The 17,663-nt window shown below is 47.6% G+C and overlaps 2 non-coding genes across 2 annotated transcripts; both read left to right on the top strand.

Annotated features, from left to right (window-relative positions):
* Window positions 1-5,058: 5,058 nt before the first annotated feature.
* Window positions 5,059-5,144, top strand: TRNAY-GUA (transfer RNA tyrosine (anticodon GUA)). The gene is given in 2 exon segments: window positions 5,059-5,095; window positions 5,109-5,144. It is a non-coding gene; the product is annotated as a tRNA-Tyr (tRNA).
* Window positions 5,145-11,583: 6,439 nt separating this feature from the next.
* On the top strand, window positions 11,584-11,656 carry TRNAF-GAA (transfer RNA phenylalanine (anticodon GAA)). Its single transcript has one exon. It is a non-coding gene; the product is annotated as a tRNA-Phe (tRNA).
* Window positions 11,657-17,663: the final 6,007 nt, after the last annotated feature.

Genomic DNA, 17,663 nt, shown 5'->3' with positions numbered 1-17,663 from the left:
AAGTTATAAATCAAAATGTATCTATGTTTACTACGGATGTAAAACGTGTGCACTGATAGGGTCAGGGTGCAGTTTCTTTCCCCCATTTATTCCTTTCATACATGCGGGTCCCAGTAAGCTTTCGGCTGCTCTGTCTTGTTATTCTGAGAGTCAGGTGTTAAAAGGGGGGCCTGGCCCCTAGTTTGGGGGCCCAGAGTACGGAGGCCCCGGGGCACCGGAAGTAAACACCCCTCCTTGATACAATTACGGCCCAGTAACCTCTGATTGCCCTCTGACCCCTTAGACTGGATTCCTGGCAGGCCTCTTTTATAGAGGAGGTGGTACAGCAATAATGTATCCAAATGTAAACACGAAATACCCTAAATAAATAAATAAACAAATATAACTCAGATCCAATACCAGGAAACCTTCGGTGTTTGAGCGCTACATGTATATAACGAGATAACATAACCCAATTATTAACTTTTGGATCCCAAACATAACAAATGGAAATATATCATGAAAATCAGTCAGGACTCAGCCGTTTCCCTATTTGTGAAATATCTGTCGGGTTTGCAGCTTTATCAAGTGATAAACAAGCATTTACAATGCAATGGTTTTGCCTTTGTTAAAGTTAGAGCTATTGGCATTGCTCTTGACATTATTTTTATTTATGTTTTTTTAACATAAATAAATGGCATTGTCATTTACAATGCCACTAGCTTCATCTATCGCAAATGACACACACAAACACACACAGAGCCGCCCCACACACACCCCCACACAGAGCCCCGCACACACAGCCCCCACACACACAGCCACACAGAGCCCCCCACACACACAGCCACACAGAGCCCTCCACACACACAGCCACACAAAGCTTCCTACACACACAGCCACACAGAGCCCTCCACACACACCAACACAGCACAAGCAGGCAACAGGGGCAGACGGAGGCACAAGCAGGCAACAGGGGCAGACGGAGGCACAAGCAGGCAACAGGGGCACACAGAGGCACAAGCAGGCAACAGGGGCCCACATGTCAGCTGTTGGTTTATATAGCTGGATGCAAGAACAGAAAGCACAGCAAAAACCAAAATACTGGTTGGGTGATACAACCCCCCGCCCCCCAACCTCCAACTTTTTTTTCATGCCACTTAAAACTTTGAGCTGCAGATACAGGAAAGCCTGAACACACTGACTGCAAAGGGGCATCTTCAGAAAGTGCGGGTAAATGACAACATGAACTACGAGCTTAGCAGGCCACCCAGGGAGATGGCATATAGAGATGAACTACAGAGAGCTTAGAGGTCACCTACAGACTCTGCGTGCAGCATAGGAATTGAAACAAACAAATCAGAAGGTAATCTCGAGACCAGCTGCAGAAGAATCACAACCACCTAGCCCGCAGGAGTCATGATTAGAGACTGTTAGAAGAAGGTGGTGCCGTGGTACCCGTAGCTTAGTTCACCTCCAGAGACTGCAGCCAGAGTAGGAGGAGGATATTCCACCCATACAGCTGGAGGTCATCTCTAAAGATGGCCTGCAATGAAGGCGCTGAAACCCACATAGTGACAATGAATCAACCTCAGGGAGAAAACTAACTTCCAGAGGCTAGAAAGCTACCTCAAAAGACTGCTAGCAGAAAAGGGGCAGAACTCGCCTACAGCTCAGAATATTAGCTTCAAAGGCTATCTGAGGAAGAGGTACCAATTGCTGCAAGCTGCTTGGGATCCCATCTATACATGCCCAGCACATAAAGAAGTTACCCTTGGGGTCACCTCTAGAGATCACAGAAAACTAAGAATGAAGTACACCAGAACGCCACCTTGTTACAGTAGCAGTCATAATTTCCAGAACTCAGAAGGGAAGTGCAGAGGAGGAATCCGAGATCAGGCACTAGTCAAAGAGGAAGTGAAAAAGTTGTACAAGAGCAGAAGTTCCAGCCAGGACCAGACATCCAAACTATTGGCCACATCCACGGCGTTCAGCGTGTACAAAAGTAATGCATGCAGACATCCAGCTCCTCCCACATCATACATTTAAAACTGGAGGGGCTCGATGTTTCATTGCTTGCCTGTAAGTTATTTAAAAGGCTACCGTCTGGATTACGAAAAAAAAATACTTGGAATCGAAGTTTACATAAGAAACTTTAGTCTATTATTTGAAGTTAAAATCACAGGACACCAGGCATGAACCCACACTGAAGAGCATTTAGATGAGCAGCACCTAGAGGCCCCCATTCCTTGGTAAACACATGCAGTTTGGCAGAAACAGTAACTGGAAGCCACACCCTCCTGTGATCACATGCCCAATACTAATCAGACCTTACAGACAATCATAGGACACCAACTCCATTCATTCGTATGAGGGAACCCGACGTACTATCAGAAGTAGGGACATCAGATGTCTAGCTCATATTAAAGCCACAAGAAGGAGCCAACTGTTAATGCTCACCCACATGCCATCACCCGAGACCCAGGTTTCTAACCCTGCCCCAAGTTAGGTCTTCAGTCCACAGAGGTCATTCAAAGGTCCCTCTATATACAGCGGTCCACAACTTCGTCGCTGTTCCACTATCCACTGTATCTAATCCACAACTCCCCTCCCGTCGATTCCACGGACCTCTCACACGTCTTCCCCTCCTCCACAACTCACCACTGGCCTTCCACTCACCCACAGGTCGCCCCACGGAGGTCATGTCACAGCTCCATCCATACAACAGGAAACAGTCCACTCCCTCGCGTTTCCTTACTTCTAATTCCAGACTTATTTGAAGCACTTACTTCAGGGCTCTCATTCCTCAGGACTTAAAGGGCGTTATCACCAGGGCTCTCAAGTTTTCCAGTTCCATGCCAGATTGTCTCTTCTACTGGAGTTGTTGCTTTGCTTTCAATGGCTTACAGCCCTAAATTCGTCATGGGCTACACCGGACTGAAAATGACAGACTAGTGCCCTGCCCAGCCAGCATATTAAGGTCTTGCTGTGCCACTTAGGTGGAAACCGCAGAACCCTGCATCTGCGCGCTGACCTCACCTCATATGCCTTTCACCCTGCATCTGCGCGCTGACCTCACCTCATATGCCTTTCACCCCAAGCTCCTGTACAGCACATCCCTCAGCTTCAAGAAGCCTTCTTTTCAGGGTTGACAAGGTACAGCTCCCTCTGCAGTGCTCCCCAATGATGCAATTCAACAGCTCTGTCGGTGGTCTACCCCTGTGGCCCCTAACCCAAACCATCCCCGAAACAACACATCCAACAGCCTCCACACGCCCCCTTCCAGAGACACGGAGGAAAGGTCATTCCAACGCCACCCCCCCCCCCAGCTCGTACCCCCATCCTCCCCCACTCACCAGCATGATGACCCCCCAAATACTGAGCACGATCCCGCAGGCCGCCATCTTCGGCCCGCAGCACAGGAGGGACACCATCGGGGCGCAGAGGTGAGAGCGCGGGCGCTTGTGGTGTGGGTGGACGGACAGCTGGACACACCGGGCAGTGGGGCAAGGGATCAGCGCCGGCACAGAAGGGATGAAAAGCTCGCAGTGTCAGAGCTGAATCGCTTCCTTCTTGCAGCCTCTCCCCTGCCTACTTTGGGGGCACGTAGCACAGGCATGTTAGTGACGGTCTTGGCGGGAGTTCAGGGGTCCCCTCAGCCCTCACCATATGCCCGGACGAAGGCAGCACTCACCCCCTTTCTCGCCGATAGCGGGCTGCAGCTTGGCGGCTTCTGCGCGCTGACCTCACCTCATATGCCTTTCACCCTGCATCTGCGCGCTGACCTCACCTCATATGCCTTTCACCCCAAGCTCCTGTACAGCACATCCCTCAGCTTCAAGAAGCCTTCTTTTCAGGGTTGACAAGGTACAGCTCCCTCTGCAGTGCTCCCCAATGATGCAATTCAACAGCTCTGTCGCTGGTCTACCCCTGTGGCCCCTAACCCAAACCATCCCCGAAACAACACATCCAACAGCCTCCACACGCCCCCTTCCAGAGACACGGAAGAAAGGTCATTCCAACGCCACCCCCCCCCCCCCCCCAGCTCGTACCCCCATCCTCCCCCACTCACCAGCATGATGACCCCCCAAATACTGAGCACGATCCCGCAGGCCGCCATCTTCGGCCCGCAGCACAGGAGGGACACCATCGGGGCGCAGAGGTGAGAGCGCGGGCGCTTGTGGTGTGGGTGGACGGACAGCTGAACACACCGGGCAGTGGGGCAAGGGATCAGCGCCGGCACAGAAGGGATGAAAAGCTCGCAGTGTCAGAGCTGAATCGCTTCCTTCTTGCAGCCTCTCCCCTGCCTACTTTGGGGGCACGTAGCACAGGCATGTTAGTGACGGTCTTGGCGGGAGTTCAGGGGTCCCCTCAGCCCTCACCATATGCCCGGACGAAGGCAGCACTCACCCCCTTTCTCGCCGATAGCGGGCTGCAGCTTGGCGGCTCCAATCACCAAAACGATGCCGAGGATGAACCATTCCTTGCGGACACGTTCCAGTAGGCCCATGCTGCCGGGAGATCTGAAACGGACTGTCCCAAGAGTCAACGAGCAATCGGGTGGGGGGGGGAGCAGGAACAGACACACACGGACAGGCGCGGAGGGGGGCGGGAAGACATAAGGCAATAACAAGAAAAGCGGGAGGGGGCGGAGAGACGCCGACGACGGCCTTGGAGCAGGAAGGCGGCCATGAGGAAACAAGCGGGAGGGGGCGGGAAAGGGGGAGGAGAGACGGAGCACGAAGGAAGACGCTGACGACGGAAGGCGGGTGCCGGCAATGCCGGACCAGACACGGGGGCGTTCCCGGCGTCCCGTGACGTCGGCAAAAGCCAAAGAATGTCGGGAACGCCCCCGTGTCTGGTCCGGCATTGACGGACAGGCCCCTCGTCCAATGGCAAGGCTCCGTTTACGGAGCCAGCCAATCAAGGACGAGGGCCGAACCAAGCCACACTATGCAACTCAACAGGATTTCGCCTGCGCCGAAAAGATGCGCAGAGCGCATCTTCGGCGAGGCAAAACCTAAAAACATATCAGTGCCCACTCCTCATGCGATATAGCGCCTCGTCAGCGCTTGGACAAAGCCTTCGATAGCTCAGTTGGTAGAGCGGAGGACTGTAGTGGAGTGACTGTCATCCTTAGGTCGCTGGTTCAAATCCGGCTCGAAGGATTTTTGCAAACTCTTCACTTTTTTTCTCTCTGCTTCACAATGGAAAGCGCCTCTTTCTCGGACCCTCACACGCCTGGGCTTTTCCTGCCTCCCCTCTTCACCTTTACAGCCCAGCTCTCTCCTCCGGCGGGGGTGAGGGGGGTGGTGTCTCCCGCCCCCCTCCCTGTGTGCAGCCCCCGCTGCAATGCCCCCTCATATGACAGAGCCAGGGGCCCCTGGGCTGAAGAGCCAGGCCGGGGCCCGTCTGGAGCAGCCCTGGGAGCTGGTTGTGGTGACTCTGGCATCAGGGGATGCTGCCGAGAGCCTCTGCCTGGAGGCGAGGGGGTTGCTGTGAGGTGTGAGGGAGGAGTGTGTTTGTGTGTGTATGGTGGGAGAGAGTGTGTGTGTGTGTGTTTGTTGAGCCCGTGGCCCCCTGTGTTGGTGTCTAGGAGTTGATAAATGGCACGAACCGGTAGCATATCGGGGAGAGGCGGCTCGAAGGCCACATGAGGAGCGGCCCGGCAGGTAGTGATTCATCGGTTCCTCGTTAGTATAGTGGTCAGTATCCCCGCCTGTCACGCGGGAGACCGGGTTCAATTCCCTGACGGGGAGATATGTATTTTTAAACTAAGCAAACATTTTAAGGATAGAAAACCTTTTTTAAATGCAATTTATAATGTTACACTGATATTACAATTTGCTGATACTTTTTATGTATGGCCACACCTTTACAATTACAAATATTTAGAAGTGTTTTACCTTTTGGACAACATTTGTGCCTTTTCCTTTTAAGTAATTGAAAAAGTAAAAAGTAATTGAGGCTTATTATTTATAGAAATACATATGACATTAAAATTAAAGAACTACATGGAAAATCCATTTTACCGAGTATTCTTCATGCTAAATAAATGGAATGTCGGGGCGGGCTCTGAATGGGGAATTGTTTTATCCGAAGGTGTCACTTTTATCTATTTAAACGTAACAGTTTAGAACCTACAGACACATTGTGAAAGTAAAAGTGCCACTGGGCCGGACGTGCACGCCCCCCCACCCTCATCAGAGATCTTATATTCCCCGGGTCCAGCATGAGCACCTAACACTGGTCGGTGTTTGCCCTCTATATTGGGACATGATAGGACGGCAGGTCCCTGCCTTGAAAGTAAAACCCTGTCCAGTAGGGTGACCAACTGGCATGGGTGCAAATTCAGGACGGTGAGTGTAAAAATTCAGGACAAAACTTTGGCACAAAAGTAACGTTTTAAAGACACATCAGAGGAGGTTGCGCAATACTATATAAGTAAGTCCATCCAAATCCAAACATATTCTTCCATTTGCAAACCTATTCATCACGTATCCTTCATTCCATTCATCATTTAATTCCTCTATCCACACTTTTACTCATCCATCCACCATTTCACAATATCCATCCATACACTCATCCATCCACTCATCCACCCATCCACTCATCCATCCAGCCATTTACCCTTTCACCTATCCAGCCATCCTTTTACTTACTCATCCATCCACCCAGTCACTCACCCTTTCACCCATTCACCTTTTCAGTCCTCCATCCATCCTCCCTTTCTCTCTCCATTGACTCTTTCACTTAGGCATCCTTCCTTCAATCCATCCACCCATCCATCTACTCCTCCACTCACGAATCCATGCATTGACCCTATCACTTATCCATCCATCCTTTCACTCATCCATCCATCCTTTGTCTCATCCATCCACGTTTTCACACCTTCACTCATCTATCCATCCTTTTGTCCATCTACCCTCCCTTTCACTCACTCATCCATCCTTACTAAAAAAAAAATGAAAAATTAGGAGAAATAAAGATATTTTTCCATGTTGTGCCTCGGTACGTTTTTGGCGCTGCCTCAGAGTTACGATTTATTGTAAGGCTGGGGCAGAGTCAAAAAGCCATGGATGTTGTTGGGATCGCTCCCCAGTAACACCATGCGTTAAAGTGAATGATATTTAGAAAGCAGCATTAAGACTTAAAAAGTGGCTTAGTGCTGCTTCGTAAATGTGGATCAGGCTCCTGCGCCATGGAATGTCACAAAAAGAAACATTCCAGGGGTGCAGAGGGAGGTACTGTATCCATGGCTCGTTGTTCAATTTCTTTGTTGAATTGCTTATTTATGAGATGCCGGCACTGCCGGGTCGTCACTTTTTTTGACGCTCCAATGACTCAGGCGCCTCAATCATATCTATGAGGCAACACAAAGTCGCTTTGTGGGCCGTTGCATGGCCTCATAGATATGGAGTAAGACACAGCTGCGCAAGTGGCTGTGTTGCCGTACTCTGCGGTTGGAATCCTTTCATGGGTGTTGATGGTGGTTTTCCCTCGCAACGCCCATGGATTTTGATGCTGCCCCAGATTTACTTAATCACTTGAACCTGGGGCAGCGCCAAAACCGTACTCCTTCCCAAAGTCAGAATAAAGAGGAGAAATAGTTGTATTTCTCTTCATTTTTTACTCTTTCCATGTGTGTCACATTCTGCAGCCCACTGGGGAAATGCCCAGTGGAATAAAAGGCCTGTCTGGCCGTGCCCAGGAAGGCGAACACTCCCTGAAGGGGAAAGGTGTCTTTCCTTAGTAGGAATGCACCAGTGATTGTGATTGGCCGAAGGTCACAGACACAGCCTGTCACACCCTCAGAGAGTGGGCATGTAGCCCTGATGCCCTCTCACTCTGCTCTGGAGCAAACACCACCATCTTCGCCCTCCCCGACCAGGCATTATCTCTTATTAGACACTAAAAATAAACACCAGCAGTGTGGGCCCTAGTGTCCATTAGTGCGTTTTACTGAATATCTTTTGAACTTGTACCCTCTACTTTTCGTGACCTCACATTCTTAGATTCAACAACTATTGAGCAACCGAAATCTAGGCTTTTTTTCACAACATTCTGCCTCGACACACGGAGGGAGATGAATCAGGGGGGTACTATACCACCCAGGGGAAGAGACTGATTCCCCAGGAACATACAGAACCAGATGGTATACTACACACCATTCCAAATATGTGGTACTGGAACTCAGAAACCTGATGTAGTCCTCAGGGACGAAGCGCGTTGACTGGGCTGATTGGAAAAAAGTTTTGTCTGAAAAATGAATAGAAGCTGCATTATGAAACGCAATTGCAAGACTCCTGAAAATTGAATATTGTGGAATTGCATCATATTGAATATGTTGCTGGACTTTTGATAGCTTGAATCTTGGCTGAAAATACAGTAACATAGTATACGCTCCTTTTTAATTTGATGTTTTCTCATTAGTGCTATGCTGTGATGTTATAACCCTTTAGTGTCTGTAGTCTTAATCAGACTGAAATAGACTTTCTGAATTATAAAAATTTAACCCATCTGCTATGGATCCATTAATAATGTCGAATGATCCCTGCCAGAGAAACACATGTTCGTACTAATGTAAACCCTTCAGGCCTGAGTAAAATAGGAATTACACTTTTGTAAAGTTGACAGACTCAGGGCCTCATTTAAAACACCCTTGCGCCCCATCACTTTTTTGATGCAGCGCAATCAGTGCACCACACTGTGCCATATGTACAAGCTGGCGCATTGTGTCCAGTGCATCAGTCTGTAAAGCACTGCGGCGCATTATACCTGCACCAGGTATAAAGTATGCTGGGTAGGTGTTTCCATGCAAAAAAGCCTTGTAGAGCGGGTGCAGTGAAATTTACATTTCACTGCGTCACGCTATGATTTCACTGAGTCAAAATCCTTTCGCAGGCTCAAACTAGGCTTAAGGAGTGACGCATGGCTTTTACAATGAGAATTTCCTATGTGATCTGACGCATTGCTGGAGTTGCATCAGTTTTATGAGCAACTCCAGGAATGCGTCACTTTTGCGCCAACAGATGTGTCTGAATTTCTGACGCATCTGTTAATCCGTGCGCCATAGAGCCCTCTATTGTAAATACTGCGCATCCATGGTGTCGCAAGGACATTTGGTGCGGGCGCAAGGAAACTGATGCATCAATGCCGGTGTGTCAGTTTCCTGTAAATGAGACCCTCAAAGTGTGATCCTGTCACAATAATCTGCAGAGGTGTGTGGTGGATGTTTCCTTCTCTTTGTAGTTTTGAATAAAAGGAAGCAGGTATTTGCTGAAAGAAGAATATCTGAGTGAGCGTCCGTCTGTCCTTTGGGAGTCCCTGTGACTAAGGCGGGGACAGACAAGAATGATATAAAATACAAACTTTAAACCAGCGTGCGTAGCTGGCTCGTTGGTCTAGGGCAGAGTTCTTCAAACTGTGGGGCGCGCCCCCCCAGGGGGGCGCGACACCATCCCAGGGGGGGCGCGACGCGCACTCGGCACTAAAATCTTACCTTTGTTGTCCTCTGTGTCACAAGTCTTCACCCATTTCAAATGGGAATTTCCGTCATTAAAGAACTCCAGGTGACAGAGGGTTGAAGGGGGGAGGGAGGGGAAATCATTGGGCATGACGCGCCCATGCTTTTGTTTGCGAAGTGCTAACTGTTAACCATCTCAGGAGGGGGTTAATAGGTAGCGCTGACATACCTGCCAAGGTTTCAGATTGCTATGTGTGAAATTCCAACTTCTATGAGTCACACTTTCTCGTGAACAAAAATCATTCAATGAACACGAAGGAAACTTTCAAATATCAGAAATTGCAGCCATTTGAACAAAAAACTCCAAAAACTTCTTGAAACTGCTGTAGAGCACCAGAAATGGAAGGACACTAGTGGCAAATCACACACCGGCACCCGTAGTTTAAAGAAAATACCTGAGCCTCAAGTGAAGTACCACGGCCTGCGAGATTACTGTCGGCAGAATTAAATGAAACCCGAGATCTCTTGCAGATGTAAACCTGAAGGATGACGAGCGGCCCTGCGCCTGCAGATTTCTGTATCTTAGTTTATTATCATCTTATCTCATCTCAATCATTTGCAATGCGTGGTGCGCTCCACGCTGTGAAATAATGATGTTACAACAAATGAGAGCGAACAGTGGGCATCTTAAGAATGATGATGATGACGTGAGCCATAACGGACCCCCTTCCTTTCCTCCCCCTCCCCCAGGCGGGCCCCAGTGCGAAGAGAGCAGGGAGAGTGTGCTGGTAAAACTGTCAACCGTAGTCTGTGAAGATAAATCTAGTTAGTCAGGGCGGCCATGATAAGGATGAGGAGACAGAGCAGCCCTGCGGCCGGGCCTGCAGATTTGAAACTAAATTAATTGTGTGAGTCAGACTGAAATAATTTACCAGAGATGTTGTCTTCTGTTAAACAGACACATACATACATGAGTAAAAAATACATCATGCCTGCAGGTCAGCCATGCCAGCATGGTGTTCTTGTCATCACTTGTGGCTCCTGATTGTAGGCCTCCCAAAGCATAAGGTGGTGCGCTCATCCTAAACTAAAATCCCCCATGCTGTGATAGTGTTCTTCCGTGGCGTGGTACTTTTCTGCCCTACTACTAGTACTACACAAACCTAGTCCCATAGCTAAAAAAAACTGTAACAGCAATCTATTCACGGCAGCAGCGGATAAGTGTTTAAAAAGATGTAATTGATAACTACAGTTTAGTTAATAGATATGGCCCCTGATATGTACGCGGCGGTCGATTATGTAGTGTACTAGATTCCAGAAATTTCTGTCAAGTGGTGGGGGGGCCCAACATCGAAAACAATTCTGCTGGGGGGGCTCAACCTACAAAAGTTTGAAGACCTCTGGTCTAGGGTTATGATTCTCGCTTAGGGTGCGAGAGGTCCCGGGTTCAAATCCCGGACGAGCCCTCTCTTCTTTTTGTAAAGTCACATTTCACTAAATGGATACTTTGAAAAGGTGCGAGTCACAAAACAAGTGACTTTCAAATAACCAGGGTCGGTTTTGCATTTGATTACACACATACTCTGCCGCACTCAAATCAAGAACGTGAGCCCTGCACCTCCGAGCCAGCTGCAGAAACAGCTGGAGGAGGGGGCGGGGCAGCGACCCCGCCACATCAGCAACCGGAAGGGGGTTGTTTTTATTGTGACTCGCGTTGAAGCTGAGAACAGGGGATGAAAAACTTTTATTGAAACCAACCCCGGAGACAGAAAGGTGAGCCGTGGGGGTGCACACTGGACACAGCAGCAGGGCTGAGACCCCATCCAGACACAAGGGTGACTCTAAGAAGGCCTTAGTTGTATTTGTAATGATCCCGTTGTTTCTGTCCAGAGTGAAGTTAGAAGGACGGTCTCGGCCTCCTTCACTCTGATTGGTGCATCAAGAGATGCGGGAATTCTGGGGCTCTTTAAATGTCCCGTGTATTTTCTTTGGCTCAATAATTCGGATGGACACGATTAAAGGGCCTTTGATCTATCTGATTGGCGCATTCTGTGGCACTCCACTTTTTCGGGGGGAAAAATCTGTGGGTGCAGTGCTGTCTGTACTAAAATCACAACAGTCAGCCCGTGATTGCTGAAGCGGCCGAAATAGCTCAGTTGGGAGAGCGTTAGACTGAAGATCTAAAGGTCCCTGGTTCGATCCCGGGTTTCGGCAGATGGTTTTTGATGTCTGAAAAGTCATCCATTACAGTTTAGAAAACGTTAAAAAATAAAACGTTGATTTAACATCATTAACCTCTTTATTCTTCGGTCCTTCCCCCTCATTTTCATTATTTATACGTTTCTTACAACGTCCTTCGGGTACAATCCTTCTATTCTTTGTGGGTCTCACTTCTGCACAGGAGCACTCTCCTAAAGTGTGTGATGTGACTGGCAGATAGCAGACACAATCACACACAGTGAGTTGATTACCTAGGGGCAGATTCACAAGCCCCCAGCGCCACCAGTACATCACTTTTTGTGAAGTGCTGGAGCCGCATTTCACTTCTCCATATTTACAAGGAGAGGAAAAGCCACCCTGCGTGACTTTACCTCTCCTTGTAAATATAGCCCCTTCACACGCAGCACTTTGCGTGGAAGCGGCGTTACATGGGTGTTGCTGTGGGTGTTCCCACGCAACACCCATGGAAACGAGACTCGTTTCCAGATTTACGAGGAATCGTAAATCTGGAAATGCGTGTCAATGCTACGCGAGGCACAACAAGGAGAAATGTTTTAATTTCTCCTCGTTTTTTCCTCTTTTAATGCGTGCTGCATTCTACAGGAAAGCAACATATTATTGTAAACATGTTGCATTCCTGTGCTTCGGAAGTGCAGCAGCGTGGCGCAGCCTAAAGGCGTCCTTGTAGATCTAATAGCAGAATCTCACTGATTGTGAGTGAGCCTCACACCCGGGGCCCAATCACGCTCAATGATCGTGGACCCCACTTATTGTAATTTCCTCAACATGGAACCTATCCTCCAGCCGCGGCCCATGCAGGTAATAGCGGTGAGGGGGTGGGGCCAGGGGTTGGAGGGGGGGGGGCGGGTGTGACGGACGACGATGAGGGAAAATTAATTATTTATTTAATTTTCCCTCAGCATCTTCCTTCGAAATACCCCCTTACTCAGCCCCACCGCTGTTACCTGCACGGACTGCGACTGATATCCTCACTCCTAGGACTAAAGGGACCTATTTACGAGCGGAGTTGGTCAAAGAGCGATGCAAGTCTAGTAGTATCAATGCGGTACATTGTCATATGCCCTACTAGTATATTTAACACAACAATGCCCCTGCGCTATACAAGTATATAAAACATTGCAGAAAAGACATATATAGCAAAAGAACTTCAGTTAGTATATATCCACACTTTAGGAGTCGCTTTTTGAGAATCAAATACTCCAGGTTCAGGTACAAAAGTTCCGAAAAAGAAAGAGAAATGTTCTGTCCTTGGTGTTAAATCATTGGTTTATTGTTCCTTTGTTAATGCCAACACGTGTTTCATCGCAGGGAACATACTGCGAATCTTCAGGGCTGGACGAAAAACATAAAAAGGTGCATTTGCAAGAGGTTCTTATTGTAAATGCCGAGGGTTGGTGACTAGCCAAAGTGGAAAAGGTGGACATGCTTATGGTGACTTAGTGTAATCGTGACATGTTCGCTTATCAGAGTGAATTTGTGAGTAATAAGGTGTACGTGTGGTTAAGTGAAAATATAGTGACATGTCTTGATATCTTTTATTACTTTTTGGTGCAATTGTCTGACTGAACACTGGATTGTAGATACTGAGAGGGTGAAGCATAGTAGGTCTAAACATTTGCCGTAGAGAGAGTGTAGTGGTGTGGTGAAAAGAGTGTGACTGTGGTTGAAAGGGCGGTATTCCCATGTGACATCAGTATACATGCGCATAAAATCTAGGTTACATTAATGCAAAACATATATTAATCTGTATGGGAACATGGTCGGACGTATACCATATGTTGCCCTACTTGGGCATAGTCTCATAGTTGCTTCACTATGTAGACGCTGCAAGTTAGATAAGGAAAAGTTCTGGCTGGCGTGTCTAAGGGCCATTATGATTCATATTTAGTATGAGAGCTGAGAGTTATATTAAGAAAGCCTAGATGAATAAGCGTTATGTGTTAATAGATTAGAAGAAAAGACCTACATGATGTGTGGCGAGGGCATCAAATAACTACCCTTAGTGAGGAGACTGGATATATTTGAAGGGTTATAAAGGAGGACGAAGGAGGAACTAATATTTATTAGATATTCGTCTAGTTTTAGAAACATTGTAGTTTCTGCCCGGCTCCAAGATATAGCATTAAAGAAAGCACTTAGCACAGTGTTTCACGCTTACCTTAGCGAGGAAAGTATGGCAACTAATATCAGATTAATGAGGCAAGTCCGTATCCGGACTGAATTCGTGTAAGTTGGTTCGGGGTCTGTAGCACGCTGCCTGCGTGATTAGGGGATCTGGGTGGGAACAAGCTATTATTACTTCCTGATTAACACCCACTTGGCGAAAAACACAGAAGACAAAAGAACTTGTAATTCGTAAACACACACTTGTACCTTATTTAGTTTGGTGTGAGTCAAAACCCGGGAGGAGTTGTTGTAAGTCTACGAGGTGTCTCGGTATGAGACCAGAAATCCTTTGACAGGCGGGTACACCTGAAAGATAAGGATTGGGTGAAGGCGGGTGCAACTGGGGAAACACTCCAGTATTCGGTTCCGTCGACCGCTATCGGAGCGGGGGAGAGCTGGCTTACCTTGTCAGTGTTGAACTCCCTCTTGAGGTTCCCGGTGCCGTTTTACGATGACGGTCACGTGACGGGAAGTGCTTGCCACTTATATACCGGAAGACCGTCTTCCATTAACTAAAAAACACTAGAACGTGTGCATCTTTTCAGAAGCGGAACAATAATCGTCCCAGAAAAGAAGAGTTACTACCGATTATTTAAGTTGAGTGTGGAGATAAGTGGGTAGTATTTCAGGCAGCGTTAATGCTGGGAAAGCTCAGTGCAAATAAATGCGAGTAGAGCTAAGTGGTGGCAGTGTTTCGAAAGCGGAACAATAATCGTCCCAGAAAAGAAGAATTACTACCAATTATTTGAGATGAGTGTGGGCTAAGTTGGTAGTATTTCTGGCAGCGTTAATGTTGGGAAAGCTTAGTGCGTATAAATGTGAGTAGAGCTAAGTGGTGGCAGTGTTTCGAATTAGTGTAGTCATCCTGTTGTTAAAATGTCGAGGAGCCATAAGTAACCGTTCATGGTATGTGAACAATGACGCCTGAGTAGGGGGGTTATGAACAAGGATTGAATTATGGTGCATAACGCCCTACTAGTATATACCTGAGCACATTTATTTATTTTATTTATTTGTTTAGATTTATATGTCAGCGCAACAGCTACCCAAAAAGGGTTTCCTGGCGCTGTGAGAGAACAGCAAAGAGAATGGAGAGAACTATTGGCTGAAAAGCCAAGTCTTGAGAGATCTACGGAACAGCAGGAGATTAGATTGCATGCGGAGGGGCAGAGGCCGAGCGTTCCATAAGACAGGATCCAAGTATGCAAAAGAGCGCCCTCCCATTCGAGAAAGTCGAACCTTAGGGACTTGGAATTTCTCTTGTGTGGAAGACCGAAGAGTGCGAGAGGGAACATAAAGACAGGCTAGATGATGCAGGTAGCGGGGAGACTTAGCATTTTTGATAAGGAACATATATGTGAGGGCCTTAAACTTGACACGTTTCTCTACTGGAAGCCAATGGAGGTTCCCCAGCAGCCCAGACGTTGATGCAGTTTTGGACGCTCGGCAAAGTAATCTGGTAGCAGAGTTTTGCACTCGCTGCAGTTTATGCGTTACCTCTTCCAGGTAGAGGATGTTCCGGTAGTCCAGCATAGATGTAACAAGGGCCTGAACTACAGTACGCTGGGTATGAACAGGTAGCATCCACACAATCTTCCTCAACCATTTCAAGATGGTGAAGCAGGTAGCGGCAACCTTGGTAACTTGTTGACGCATGGATAGAGAATCGTCGATGATAAAGCCAAGTTTGCGTACCTGGGTGGAGGGTTGTGGAAGCATACCCATTTCTGGGGGTCAGTATTCAGGACCCCAGAGATCTCTTTCTTTGCCCAGGACCAGGACCTCCGTTTTATCGCCATTAAGTTTTTAAAAATTGGCGTTCGTCCAGCCACGACTTTGCTGAGGCCTGACCTGAGTGCAGAAGGCTCTACGGTTTTGCTCGCTGAAAGAGAAAAGAGCATCTGGCGTATGAAAAAAGCAACAGCCCAGATTCCTCTACCATAACTGCCAGGGGTCTAACGTAAATGTTAAACAACAGGGGGCTGAGAATTTAACCCTGAGGGACCCCATAAGGTGAAAATTTTAGCTTGGATTTGGCGGTGGATGAGAAAACTTGAAAGGTACGGTCAGAAAGAAAAGACTTAAGCCAGATGACAACAGAAGATTGGAGGGCCTTTATGAGTATGGTGTGGGAAACCGTATCAAAGGCCGTGCTCAGGTCAAGCAATACCAGGGCCATGGTTTCGCCGGCATCAAGGTTCTGTCGAAGCATTTCTGTGACACCTAAGAGTGTGGACTCAGTAGAATAATCGGTCCTAAAACCGGACTGGGAAGGATGCAAGAGTCCATTGGTTTCAATGAACCTAGATAAATGGCCATTAATGTGTCTCTCAAGAATTTTTGAGAGGGCAGGAAGCAGTGAAATTGCACGATAATTTGAGGGAAGTGCGGGGTCAGGGTTCGTTTTTTTTATTAATGAGACAACCATTGCATGTTTCCAATCTGGAGGGACAATGGAGTCCGTTAAGGATGCATTGAGAAGCTCGAGGATATGAGGGTTGTTCGCTTTGCTGTAGGACTGTGATGGGCAATAGGTCGCAGGGGGATCCCAATTTAATTTGACTAAAATGTTGTGTAAATGCCACCATGTCCAAAGGAGGGCAGGTGTCAAGTGTATTCATATGTATCTGGGCCAAAGCAGACGCCGTGCAGCTTTCGGGCACAGGGACAGGATGGTCAAAGGTCGCAGTGGGCGAGAGAGAGGGAGAAGGGACAGTATTGGCCAAAGCAGAGTAAATAGTTTCCACTTTATTTAGGAAAAAGTGGGCAAGATCCTCGCATTGTGTAGCATTCAGGCTAGGAGCTGACTGCATCGCAGCTGAACCGGATAGATCCTTAACCATGTTGAATAAAGTTTTAGGGCAGTTTTTTGCCTGAGTAATGGATGTAGAGACAAAGTTTGCACGTGCGGACCTGCAATGGGAATGATAGGCCCGTTTGATGGTAAGATAGTCGGTTTTAGCTTCGGGCGTGTAAGTCTTTCGCCACCGTCGCTCTGAGTTTTTACATTTGGTTTTCTCCTTCGTTAACTCTTTGGAGAACCAAGGGGCGGGGGCGGTGACTAATAAACTTCCTGACAGACATAGGAAGGCACATGTCAAGAGCCGACTGAATTCAGTCTTGAAAAGCCACGAGGTCCAGGACAACATTGTTTTGAAAAATAGGGGCGTTAGTGGAGAGGAAATGTCAAGAGTTTTCCAGTTCCATAGTTAGAACAATACCTTTGTGTGCATAGCTCTTACCAGAAACAAATTCCAATGTGTACATTTTTTTTGCTGTGACATTAAATATTCTGTTCTGTGTTGTTGACCACATTTTGCGTTTCTAAATAAACCTATAACGATTACCCAAGGTCACCCCCCTGCAGTCATCTAACTGGGAACACCATAGTAAGCTACAGAACAGATAGAATAATTCTATAACATTTCACCAAGAGACCTGCACTTGACTAGGGCTCGCATCACTATACCTTGTTGCAAAACAAATTCAGATTTATCTTTTAGAGGGCACCCGCCTTCCATGTACAACGCCTCAGCCACAGCTCGATCAAACCACCACTGCCTGCATAGGTTCCTACCAGCTTTTAAACACCTCACATAGTACATCCCAAGCCATTGCTATCAGCGTTTTTCTCAGGCCCCTCTGCTCTTTCAATAAATTCTTATTGACAAACGCCCAGGATGTTTATTTTGTGTATCTCTCTAGAACAAACTAATTGAACACGAGTGACTTAGTGAAAGGTAGTATATTGTTTCCACGATTCTGAGGGATCAGGGTTGACATGTTCTGAGATTGATAGAAACTATTCTCTCCC

Source organism: Lissotriton vulgaris, chromosome 1_1 (assembly GCF_964263255.1).
Source record: "Lissotriton vulgaris chromosome 1_1, aLisVul1.2, whole genome shotgun sequence".
NCBI classification, from domain to species: Eukaryota; Metazoa; Chordata; class Amphibia; order Caudata; family Salamandridae; genus Lissotriton; species Lissotriton vulgaris.
This window is presented reverse-complemented; position numbering and strand designations above follow the sequence as displayed.